Here is a 10,007-nt window from a genome sequence, read left to right as displayed (position 1 = left end):
ATTTTTATTTTTTAATAGACTTTTTAATTTATATTATAATTTTAATATTATTAAGATACTTTACTGCATGTCATCCCTAGTCTCTCTTCTCCCTCGCCTTTCACTATACAGCTGTTTTATATTGAGGGCAAAAGCCTTAACAAATAATAATAGTCATAATTCTGGACAACAAGCGGGATCAAGTTTTCTTTGTTTAAGTTAGTGTAAATAATGAAAATGAAATTGTACAAAGTGTACGTGTGTATATGGATACTATATGAGATGGTGCACATAACTCTTTGTCCAAGTTAGACATCAATGAAAAAAGAGAGAAATAATACCATGTAATACCATGAATGGGCAATGAAAGGCAAAAAAAAGACAACCCAGTGACATCACAGCTTACACACTTACAGATACAAACTTGGCGGGATAAATGCATGTTGCAGTGTGTGAACGGACTGAAAAAAAGTCTCTCATGTTGTCTGTGAGTAACTTGAGTAAACAGCAGACTACACAAACAGCTGTGAACAGCAGGACCCTCACATGGAGTCACACAGCAGGTTAATGAGCACTGAGGAAACTACAGGACAGCAGAGAAATCAGTGGGAAAGGTTGGGGTATGCTCAGGGCTCTACGGTCTCATGTTTAAAATGTAATGAATAAAAAAACTGCATAAATGATTAAATAACATTATTCTTTCTTATTAAATTCAAATTAATAAATCTGCTAATTATCAACAATAAAACCTTTTATTAAACTTTAATAAATCTAATGTATCTCTGCACGCATCATTGCGGAGACATGGTTAACCCCTAGCATTTTGGATTGGGCTGTTGTGCTGGATGGACAGACCTTGTTGGGAGCCATAAGGACGCAGGACTCTGATGCAAATTCAAAAAATGCACTGCAGGAATTGAATGATGCCATCAGCAGCCAACACGCCCAAAGAACCAGATGGAATTTCTATAGTAGCTGCTAATTTTAATCAACTCATCCTTCAACTCCAAAGCAGGATCAAGGACAGTTTAGTTTTTTAAACTTTGTTTAAGATATGACTAATAAATCTACCCTCTACCTTCTTTGTTTTAACATTTTAGTGTCTCTCTCTGGACTTCTTCTGTTCAAGCTAATATTTAATTTAATTTATGTTAGAAAGGGTGACACAGGATTTTTTATTTCTTTCCATCCCCTTCCATAAAAAAAATCACCCAAACATTCTTGTGCCATCCAGATCCTTTTCTGGTGTGTGTGTGTATGTGTGTGTTTGTGTGTGTGTGTGTGTGTGTGTGTGTGTGTGTGTGTGTGTGTGTTTTATTAAGGTATATTGCATATTCAGTTAACTTTATATTATAGCATAATGCTGAAATAATTCCAGCTGAAACGGGTTAGGGTTAAATATTTTTAGTCATCATTTTCATACTATTTTTGTATTTTCATTCTATTCTTAAACCTTTTTGTTTTTTTTAATGTTTTTTTTTTTTTTTACAACATATTATGTTTTTCAGAGTTTCATGTTTTACGTATGTCCATACTGTTCTAGCCTGCATCCTATTCTGTGACTGTACGTTGATTTTGAGTTTATTTCCTCATCATATTTTTATTGTACGCTAACACAGAGGCAACTTCCCTGTAAATGAAAACCTAGTTGGTTATGAACCTCTCTCTGACTATAACTGCTACAACCATGCTGCAGATAGATATTGCTAGGTGAGTTTGTTAGCTCAATGCTAACACATAATGGAATTACAATTAATGGGCTAAAGGAAATAAGCATCATCACAATATACTATCTTAAAAAATGTTACATTTTATGTCTCATGCTTCACATTAAACAACATGTACTCATGGATATGGTCTATGGAAATGAACTAATAGCCACTGACTCAATTTGTATTGCTAGCCTGTTATTATGATTCCCGTCCTGCTCACTCCAGTTAATTTTTTTTCCTGTCCCGTCCCAGTCTCAGGGTGATTAGTGAAATTAACTCCCATTTTGCAGGAGCCCACAGGAATCATGTGACCACAGGATTCCTTAACAACATGTCGGCCTCTAATGTATTCTTGGATTCTGGCTTTGCTCAAAGAGCTAACCCTGAGAATATTTTAAATCATATTCACTTTAGTAGAACATTTCAATTATTTTAATTTCACACAATTATTTTATCAATAAATCATTAATAATTAATAATTCATCATGAAAAATAACTGCATATACCCGGTGGGACAATAAGCCTTTTTTTCTATGAATTTCAGGAGTCTGACGTTCACTTCAAGGGTCAAAGGTCGTCCATAGATCCCCACTGTGTGGTCGGCTTCATTAGGTGTTGATGACCGTCCCTGAGGGCGAGCTGTCAGCTGTGATTTTAGGTCTTAAATCGTATTAATCCGCCTTTTTATGTTAATAAAAGGCAACCTGTTCCCTGAGAAGTCTTCATCATCTGGCTGTTTCTCCTTCGTTTCCCGTTAAAATGACCCAACCACCAAACATCTTGGAAATGACATGAAACCTCAGTAAGCGGGCTCTGCTGAACATATGGTGGAATCAATGAGAGGGAATCTGTCATCAAATAGAAAACAGCACATACGATGAGCATGTAACGCGGGAACCTGGACTCTTTCCCAGTGATTTGTAATTAATGTACACAACACGTCTCTGTTCCTCCTTCATGTGCCAATTAGAGAGGAAACACGGGTGCAAATCCTCTCTGCGCCTTGCTGCAGGAATGCGCCTCTCGCAGCCAGAACTGAGTGTTTGCTCCTAATTTGAAGCTTGCTTGTCAAAGTAAAGAAGGCCTCGCATTAAACTAATCACAGGCTGTATGATTTGGCTTCTATTCAGACAGCTCTGATAAACAGACAGCAGCAGGACGGACAGTCTGAAGGACGGACAATTCTCTGATGTCCTACACTTTCCAGGTCCCTCTGGAACTCACCGAGTTCTAGTTAGTGAGATTCAACAGAGTCCTCTTTATGGTTCAGTCACCGACTGCCAGTATACAGGGCCTCGTGGGACTTCTGCATGTGTTGGGCTCGAAGTGATTTTCTTTTTGTAGACTCTTCATAGACATTTTACATCTGTTAATTGTTAACAGTCATTTTGTGTCTTTTTGTAGTTGTTTTCAGAGTCTTTGTAGCCTGTTTGTATTCATTCAGTGTTTGTTTACAGTCATTTTGCCTTTCTTTTTGGCTATTTTGCATCTTTTTGTGTCTCTTTTTACCTTCAAGGTCATTTTCTATCTCTTTGTAGTCAGCTTTTTTAATCTTTTGGCAGTCAAAGTTGAGGTCATTTCTTTATTCATTTTGTGTTCATTTGTGGTCGGTTGCATCTCTTTTTGCTCACCATACACCATACAAAAATGTGTCATTTTTGTCTCTTTGTAGAAGTTTTCTGACTCTTAGTAATCTCTTTATATTCATATTGCGTGTCTTTGCGGTTGTTTTGCACCTTTTTGTAGTCTTTTTGTCTATCTTTGTGGTCGTTTTATACCTGTTTTGTAGTCATTTTCTCCTTTGGGTCATTTTGTGTCTCTATGCAGTTTTGTATGTCTTAAGTCTTTGTAGACATTTTGCACCCTTTGTGCCTCTTTGTGGTTGTTTTTGCATCTTTTTGTTGTCTTTTTGTGCCTTGTTGTATTCTTTGTTTTTTTTTTTCTTTTTTTCTCTTTGTGGTCATTTTATGGCTCTCTGTAGTCATTTTGCATTTTGTGTCTCACTCAGGTCTTTCTGCATGATTTTGTGCCTCTGGGGTCATGTTGTATCTCTTTGCATCTCTTTCTTGTCATCTTGTGTCTCTCTATAGTTGTTTTGAGTCTCTTTGAGGTCATTTAACATCTTTTATAGTCATTTTGTGTCTCTTTGTAGATACTTTCAGACTTTCTGTTGCCTCTTTTGAGGCAATTTCGTGTTCCTTTGAGTTTGCTTGATTGACTTTTCAGCTGGAATCATTAACTTCATGCAGAGGCTTTGTTCCAGGCCCTTTTCAGTAATCCATCCATAACACAAAGAAGGGCACAATGTGGTTTTTACAACACAGATGCGTGTTTTGATGTTAGCTTGTTGGCCAAGAGCCGGTCAACTTGAGACATAATAATTATCTGAGAATTGTTTCAGCCTGTGGCCGGTCCTGGACGTCCAGTGTCCTCTGGGATATCCTGAGAAACATCCTCTGGTCTCTGGCTACAACATGAAATACAGGAAATGTATATTAAGTAATTAGTACTGTCAAAATGTGGTAAAAGTTTATAAAGAATCTTTGTGCTGAGAGTGTGAGAGTCAGGTATGTGTGGCTGACAGCAGACTCTCCCTGTTAGTTTAGGGTCAAAGGTCAACAGATGACTCCTCACTCCACCCACACAGGCATCACTCCAGTTGGGCAGTATGCTTCTGTTCAGATTATGTTTCAGACTGATGTTTTATTTTGCAGCTGATTGAAATCCTGCCGCAGTCAAACATGAGGGATCATCCATAATGATGTCAATGAGCAGGTTCTCCCTCTGCTATTTCCTCCATAATGACCAATTTAGCTCCATCCTTCACAGTTAATGAGTCCATTAGAGATCATAATCACTTTCCTTCCTCAGTCTGAGAATAACCCTCTGAAAATGAGGGTCAGATGACCAGAGGTGAACCTGATGGAGGAATGCACTTTGACCTCTGACCTCGGGCCATAAGGACTGATCCTGACCTCCACAGAGGAGTCATGGAGCGGAGCAGTGACCAGTTGCTCGGGTCACTTGAGGACTGAGAGGAGATGTTGCTCTGCTGTGAGAACAGAACAGGCTTCTACTGAAAATCAGCCCATTTTACTGCTTATTTAGCAGGTGTTTAAGAGCACAGCGGTGGCAGAGAGCGTTAAGTCCTTAAAGGAACAGTTCACTCCCGAATCAAAACGCCATGTGTGCTCTTCCCTGTAGGTCTGTTTATCAGTGTAGATGGTTGGTGTTAGTAGTCGAGTGCTGGAGATTCCAGTTATAGAGATATCTTCATTCTTTCCAATATATATTATATCATATCTTTATTGAGTTCCTTCAAGAGTTTAATCTTTCCTCCTTTTTTTTTTTAGATTTAAATTTTTTTTGTCAGCAGGGTTGTTTGGAAATCTTAATAAATCAATCATTCTATCTGAGCAGACGGAGCAGCAGGGCGCCAAGCAGAGTGAATGTGTGATTAACTTAATCATTTGTGTATTCATGCAGTAATAGGATTCACACTCTCATTTTAGTGTAGCGTGTCAGATTGGATTTAAAAACACACCTCAACTTCTTTACAAAACAGAGAAAAGAAGAACCTTCAATATGTAAGTGAATATTTTAAGTAGACTTTAGGGAGGAGACTTAGGGATGTTCTGTGCAGCCAATTTTATTTTAAGGACACCTTAATAAGGACTTGAAGGACAATCTTAACTCAAGTCTTTTCCTGCAACCAGCCACAGGTTTTTAATCAGGATCTTGTTGGTACATGGGGAATGGGTCACGCAGGCAAAGGTTTCCAAATCAAAAGCATCAAAACTGGCCAAACATACAGGAAAATAAATACTTGAACTCCCACACCGAGGAAGACAATCTGTCAGCAAAGGAGGGGAAGACAGGACTTAAATAAGACAGGAGACAATTAGACACAGGTGAAACAAATCAGGGTGGGCGAGTTGTCACAGAAAAGGGAAACTTGACAGGACGTGGGATCTGAAACGGGACAGTGGTTAACAAAATAAAACAGGAAACACAGTGATGGCAATGTCTGTTTTCAGGAATAATGTGTCCGAAAACATAAAACTAAACCTCTATTTATACATAATGAACACCAATAGGCTGAGAAGCTCTGTGGTAGCCGGTGTGGTTAACAATTTGAACCACTCAGGTTGGATAAACAAATAAATAAATAAATAAATTACAAAGGAAATGCATAGAAAGAAAAGTAGGGCTGTCAAGGCCATATTACAAAACATCAAACATATCTCAGTTGATAAAAACATTTAAACAAGATTCATTATATCAAAATTCATCTTGATATATATTAATTCATCATCAGTCTACATTACCTGCATTCAAAATTGTATTGAATTAAGCTTAAGAAAGAACTGAGGTAATCTCCAATTCATACATTTAAAAAAATACAGTTTAATACATTTTATAAAATGTAATTCAATACAATTTTGCATGCAGGCGATGTACACAGATGATGAATTTTAATTTTGATATCAAGATTATTTTTGTTACCATAGAACTTGTCAACCTATTGGTGTTCATTATGCACACATATATATAGGTGTGATTTCATCTTATCAAACATATTGACCTGACAAAGATCCAAATAAGATCAAAATGTCTAAACTTTTGTGGCATGAAGTGTGCACCTGACTGAACCCGAAAAAACATCCTCTGAATCGACTGGCACACTGGTGGGCTGTCCTCCAGCAGCCTGAGTGAGGACACTTGACCTCCCCAACAAAGGTCACCAGCTCTGGTCATTCAAAGTGTAAAGATCTGAAGAGGTGACGTTCACCCATCCATTCTAATATCTGGGTTTGCTCTAATCCGAGCATGTTTGGCTCCTCAGTGGAGCCTCAGATGGCTCGGTGACGGAGAAATGTTTGTTTTTTTAGATAAAGGCCTGTTCTGCAGAGCTGCAGCTGAACCGTCTTGTTTGCATATCAATACAAGCAGGCCTGAATGACTTTAGTCAGCTGCTGAATGAGATATCTGCTGCAATGTCAAGTCTCAGACACAGAAAGAAAACTTTTTTTTTTTTTTTTACCAGAGATGACATAGCTGGCTGGTCTCTTTTCCAGTGAATGGGTTTGTAAAATATAACTGGAGAGGATACAGGGTGGAAAATAAATACCATCAACCAGTGAAATGCAAATGCATTATGGCAAACCGGGAGGACTATTGTTTCATGTCTGTCATGGTTGTTTAATGTCTCTGTGTTTTGTTTTTTTTTGTGCCAGTTTTTGTACTTACTTTGGGTCATTGTGCAGTTCTTTTGTGTCTCTTTGTGGTTGTTCCGTGTCTCTTTGAGGTTGTTTTATACCTCTTTTTGATTGTTTTATCCATTTCTGGCCATAATTTTGTGTCTCTTTGCAGTTTCTTTGCATTTCTTTGTTGTTATTTTGCATCTTTTTTCAGTTTTCGTGTGCCTCTTTGTGGTCTTTCTGCATGTTTGTGTGGTCAGGTTTTTTTTGCTGCATCTCTTTAAATCAAACCTTTTTGCAGTTGATTTACATCTCTTTGGTCATTTTATGGCTCTCTGTAGTTTTTTTTTTTGGTGTCTATTAGACATTTTGCAGCTCTTGTGGTCATTTTACATCTGTTTATGGTCATTCTGTGACTCTTTGTAGTTGTTTTCCAAATATTTGTAGTCTTTTTTTGTCTCTGTGGTTATTTTGCAAGTTTTTCATTTTTAATCTGTTTATAATAATTATAATAATTTTTCTTTGTGTTGTTGTGGGCTGGAAAACCAAAACAATGAACTGAAAGTTGCAGTTTTAATTTCACCTGCTCTGTGACATTTGTAGACAAAGTTTATACATACAAGCATTTCATGACTGCATCAATAATAAAGTAGATGGATGGATTAAAGTCGTGCTCTGGAGCTGCAGCATCCATGTGAGCTCCCTGGTGTGTGTTTAGGTCGTGCATCGATTACACATGTATGGAAGATATATCAGGTGTTAAATAATATTTTACAAATGTATGATAGCGACCCGTGCTCGACCCCTGAGTTAAATCAAAGTGACAGTGGGACATGGTACGTATGAGCACATCTCCCTGCCGCCTATAAACTAAACAGGCAGTTATTGATCCGGACCCTCTCCCCTCAGAGGAGGTCCCAGAGGTTCAGAATGCAGTATTAATGGAGGCGGGGGCGTTGCTGTATGCCTGTGTGTGTGTGTGTGAGAGCATGCAGCCACGCTCATAGCTCATGCAGGGCGACTCCATTAACCAGCGAGGCAGGCTAGTGGTGGGTAAGCAGTTTATGGCGGCCAGGCTCACAGGTCAGGGGGGAGTGAAGAGGTCAAAGATTGTCCATTCCCTAAAGGTCTCCAATCAGCTTCATGGATTGATTGCTTACACATCAGAAAAGCCACTGGCTACGAGTAAACTTCACATTCAGCCCCTCCTACAGCACCTACACACAACTGTGTCCACCACCAACTTCTGCAACTGGGAAGTGTTTGCCAAAGACTGATGCTCAAGGGAATAGCTCCACATTTTGGAAAATTTGCTTTTTTGTTTTTTGTTGAGAGATGGATGAAAAAAACATTTTTATTTCTGTCCGTTCAATATGGCCACAGTTTAGTCTAAAGGCTTGAAGTCTACCATTATTTTAACGGTTCACTGTGGTTTTAAACTGGACCACAAGACCACAAGACAAAGGAGTAAAAAGGAGTTTATTGTTAGGTTTTGCAGGTGGATAAAACACGCAGATCGAAGGTAGGCTGAGACTGGTGTGGAGAGGCTGGTGTTAAAGTGTGGCTGAGGCTTTAAAAAAGTGTAGCTGACAGCACTGGAGGTTTGTAGGTTAATACAAGGAAGCGTTGTGGCTTACGGTGTACCACTGTGAAGAGCGGAAACAATGCCAGCACAGAGGAGAGAGAGCAGGTTTTTAAGCTGCAGTTGATGAGTGTGGAATGAGCGGCAGGTGTGCATGCAGAACTCCAGCACCAGGAAATCACGCCCAGCCTCTGAAAGCACACAAACACAGCAGCAGAAAAAAAACCACACAAAATCCATACCATCACAATTATACCGATGGCTCATTTTTCTGAAACCCTAATATTTCTCAAAATGTCCCATTTGTCCTACAGATCAGTATCCCAATGCTCAGTCTCTCTGAAGACAGAGAGATTATTATTATTAGAATTATTTGAAGTATTTGTTTTACCTTTAATTCCCTCTATTTGTTATGTTCTATACTTGTAAATTGCTACATCACCCTGGTTTATTTATTTCTTTTTTGAATTTCCTTTAATTAATTTCCCCTATTCATACCATGGTTGTACCTGTACATCCACAACTGTTTTTTTTTCACCAATTGAAATTTAATAAATGAATACAAATAAATAAAAAACAGTGGACAATAACTTCAAAATTGGAACATAAAATGTGATTAAAAATGTGATCATTGTGAAATCATGATCGACTATCGAATTTACTTGTGATTTAAAAATACTTTGACCTTATGTTAAAGTAATTTGATGATTGTAGTTACGTTAATGTCAGACATGAAAAATAATTTTACAAATTCAAGTGCTGGTCAGCAGATTTTGTTACCTTCAGATGGTTTCTGTATTTCCAGTCTTCATACTGCGCTATGCTAAATGGCTGCTGGCTTGCCTCAACTGTTGATGTGAACAATATCTATTTATTAAACATAAATCCCGTTTTTAAAACTTCATTACTTACCCTGTTTGTCTGTTTAACACTTGATTTTATAAATAAGCAAAACAGCATTTTCATCCTCTGTAAATGAAAGTCAGCTTTTCCTTAAAATCACACAACAGAGATTAATTTCATGTTCTTCTCTAATCATCCAGTGTCTGCTCGCTCTCTTCCAGGAAAACAATCATGTGCTGAACAGATGTATTTCAGATTCCCGGCAGTAGAAACATCAGTTTGTTTGGAACAAACACAAAGAGAATGAAAAATCATACCAAACACATGTTTAAGAATAAAGGTTTTAGTCAGAACTTCAAATACAAAAGTCTCGGAGAAAACATCTCAACAATAGTTTTTCATCTTATAAATTAAGCTTTTAGAAATATACATGTAGGTACCGCTCGTGGAGGTGCTTAAGTGAAGTAGAATCACAGATGCAGGTGTTGTCTGTAGAGAACTTTTCATACAAGCCACATAAATAACAGCAAATTTACAGCACATAGTGCGGTCTGTGTTTATGGTACCTTTTTGCACCAAGTCTCCTCCTGGGTTTGCTACATCTTTAATTTTTATTAAAGACAATCCAGAGAAAGACCTTCCTATAATTGCAGACACTGTAAAAATGTGACAGAGAGTAACAAAATGATT

This window comes from Plectropomus leopardus, chromosome 19, assembly GCF_008729295.1.
Source record: "Plectropomus leopardus isolate mb chromosome 19, YSFRI_Pleo_2.0, whole genome shotgun sequence".
Taxonomy (NCBI): Eukaryota; Metazoa; Chordata; class Actinopteri; order Perciformes; family Serranidae; genus Plectropomus; species Plectropomus leopardus.
Note: the sequence above shows the minus strand (reverse complement) of the source record.